Raw genomic sequence first — 3,788 nt, forward strand, 5'->3', positions numbered from 1 at the left:
GGAATATTGAGTGTGCTAGTAAGTCAATTTTGCTTACCACACCAGAAGGGAGAAGGATCAAGTATGTATCCCGGCATGTGCCAAACAGGACACAAGTAAATTGCCTAACAAGAGTCGTGCAGGAGGAAGTACCAGTGGTAAAGGATTTCCCTGATGTATTTCCTGAGGAATTACCAGGCATGCCACCGAATAGAGACATTGAGTTTTTGATTGAGTTATTGCCAAGTACATGCCCAATATCGAAGCGACCGTACCGGATGCCAACAAAGGATTTGGAGGAATTAAGAACCAGATTAAGGAGTTATTGGATAAAGGTTACATTCGCCCAAGTTCTTCGCCTTGGGGATCACCCGTACTTCTAGTGGAAAAGAAGGATGGATCATTAAGGATGGTTGTTGATTATCGAGGATTGAATGAAGTAACCATCAAGAATAAGTACCCACTGCCAATGATTAATGATCTGTTTGATCATTTGCAAGGAGCTAAAGTGTTTTCCAAGATTAATTTGCGATCAGGGTACCATCAATTGAAGATACGGGAGCAGGACATACCTAAGACAACATTCACCACAAGATATGGACTGTATGAGTATACCGTTATGTCATTTGCATTGACTAACGCACCTGCCTATTTTATGAACCTGATGAACAAAGTGTTTATGGAGTTTTTGGATAAGTTCGTCGTAGTGTTAATTGATGATATACTGGTTTGTTCAAAGAATGAAGAGGAGCATAAGGAACATTTGCGTTTGGTTTTGGAGAAACTAAGGGAACATCAGTTATACGCCAAATTCAGCAAATGTGAGTTTTGGTTGAAGGAAGTTGGATTCCTCGGACACGTTATATCCGGAGAAGGTATAGCAGTTGACCCCACAAAGGTTGAGACCGTAACCGAATGGGAATCACCAATGACAGTTGGAGATATCCGGAGTTTTCTTGGACTCGCATGATACTATCGAAGATTTATTGAGAATTTCTCAAAGATTGCGAAGCCTATGACGGAGTTGTTGAAGAAGGATACTAAGTTCAAATGGACTAAGGAGTGTGAGGCTAGTTTCCAGGAGTTGAAGAAACGTTTGGTTACCTCACCAGTATTGATTTTGCCATATCAGACCAAGGATTATGAGGTGTATTGCGACGCTTCACGTCGAGGACTTGGAGCAGTGCTTATGCAGGAAGGAAGAGTTGTTTCGTATGCTTCACGACAACTGAAGCCTCATGAGTTGAATTATGCTACGCATGATTTGGAGTTAGCAGTCGTAGTGCATGCATTGAAGACATGGAGACATTTCCTCATTGGAAATCATTGTGAGGTGTACATGGATCACAAGAGTTTGAAGTACATTTTCACTCAGAAGGAGTTGAACCTTAGACAAAGGAGATGGTTGGAGCTCATCAAGGATTATTACATGAGATTGCATTACCATCCCGGTAAAGCTAATGTAGTAGCTGATGCATTGAGCCGTAAGAGCCATGTCAATACCCTAATGACGGAAGAAATACCCAAAGAGTTAGCAGAAAACCTTCGTGAGCTATGTTTGGAAATAGTTCCGAGAGGCTATGTAGCAGCATTGGAGATTCAGTCATCATTGATAGATAAAATCAGAGAAGCTCAAAAATCCGACAAGGAGATTGCTGCTATAAAAGAGAAATTGAGTGAAGGAAAAGCAAAGGGATTTCGTGAGGATGAGCACGATACCCTATGGTTTGAGGACCGTGTTTATGTGCCAAATGACCCGGAGATCAGGAGGTTGATTTTGCAAGAGGCACATGATTCACCATATTCGATTCACCCAGGGAATACCAAGATGTATTTGGATTTGAAGGAAATATTCTGGTGGACCGGAATGAAGAAGGATATTGCAGCATATGTAGCAGTTTGTGACGTATGTCAGAGAGTAAAGGCAGAGCATCAGAAGCCAGCAGGATTGTTACAACCATTGCCGATACCCGAATGGAAGTGGGATAAGATAGGCATGGATTTTATCACGGGACTACCCAGGACAAAGGCAGGCTACGATTCGATATGGGTAGTAGTTGATCGTTTGACGAAGGTAGCACATTTTATTCCAGTTAAGACCACTTACACCAGTGCTAAGTTGGCGAAGATATACATGACTAGGATCATTTGTATGCATGGAGTTCCGAGGAGTATCGTATCAGATAGAGGAACCCAATTTACCTCAAAGTTTTGGAATCAGTTGCATGAAACTTTAGGAACCATACTAGAGTTCAGCACAGCTTTTCACCCACAGACGGATGGACAGACTGAGAGAGTCAATCAGATTTTGGAAGATATGCTGAGAGCTTGTGCACTAGATTATGGATCAAGTTGGGATGATAACTTGCCGTATGCGGAGTTTTCTTATAACAACAGTTACCAAACCAGTTTGAAGATGGCACCTTTCAAAGCATTATACGGAAGGAGGTGCAGAACACCGTTGTCATGGGACGAAGTTGGAGACCGTCAGTTCTTTGGACCAGATTTGATTAAGGAGTCTGAACGGAAAGTTAAGTTGATTCGCGATAGGCTCAAGGTAGCCCAGTCCAGGCAGAAGAGCTACGCAGATTCTAAACGCAAGGAGACAGTCTACGAAACCGGAGACAGAGTTTATCTCCGAGTATCCCCACTTCGAGGAGTTAAGCGCTTTGGAGTTAAGGGAAAGTTAGCACCGCGTTTCGTTGGACCATATAAGATTTTGCAACGCATGGGAGAAGTCGCTTATAAATTGGAATTACCAGAGGAGCTGTCAGGAGTTCATGATGTATTCCATGTTTCTCAGCTGAAGAAATGTCATGCCGAGATGGCGGAGGTACCGCTAAGAGATACTGTGCCACTCAAAGCGATTCAATTGAAGGACGACTTAACGTATGAGGAGAAGCCAGTCAAGATTCTCGATTATGCCAGCAGAGTTACTCGCAGCAAGGTTATCAAGTTTTGCAAAGTTCAGTGGAACCACCATTCAGAGGATGAAGCCACCTGGGAGAGAGAAGAAGATTTGCTCAAGGACCACCCTCACCTATTTTCTAGCCAACCCGAATCTCGAGGGCGAGATTCATCTTAAGGGGGGTAGGTTTGTAACATCCCAAATTTTCAATTTGGAATGTTATACATTAGATCATCATGCATATCATATTTTCATGCATTTTGGTTGATCCTAGAAATTTCACGCAACTCAAGGACCTTCGGAGAGAGTTGGAGATTTCGTTATTTTCATATTTGAGAGTTTTCTCAAATTTTGAAAAGAGGATCATTTGATTTATTTATTTTATCTTCAATTATTTTTCCAGTGTCAAAATATATGAGAGAGGGAATAATATGACTTTCCCAAAATTGAGGAAAAATGAAGATTTAATGAATAAATCAAATTTTGGTTTTGCCGGAGTTTGTTCGCATTTTATTTGGATAGGGAAAAATGTATGTTTTCAAAAATTGCATTTTAGGTCCGGAGTGAAGTCCATTTTATTCGACTCATTTTTAGGAGACGGGGAAAATTTACTTTCGAAATTTTGGAGTTCGTTTAGATTTTCTTTCTTTTGTTTTTCTACGCGCGAAACCGTTAAAAAAATCTTCGCAGCACCTTGGGCCAAGGCCAAGCCAGCAGGCCGGCCGGCCAGGCCCCAGCCCCAGCCGCGCGTGCGCCAGCGCCAGGCGCCAGGCGCCAGGCCGCCGCCTCGCCTCTAGCCGAGTCCCTCTAGGACTCTAGGCTAGCCCTCTTTCCTTGTTTCTTTTTCTTTTGCTTGCCCCCTACCCCAAGTAAATCCCCCCCCCCTCACCTATATAAATAC

Source organism: Triticum dicoccoides, chromosome 7A (assembly GCF_002162155.2).
Source record: "Triticum dicoccoides isolate Atlit2015 ecotype Zavitan chromosome 7A, WEW_v2.0, whole genome shotgun sequence".
Taxonomy (NCBI): domain Eukaryota; kingdom Viridiplantae; phylum Streptophyta; class Magnoliopsida; order Poales; family Poaceae; genus Triticum; species Triticum dicoccoides.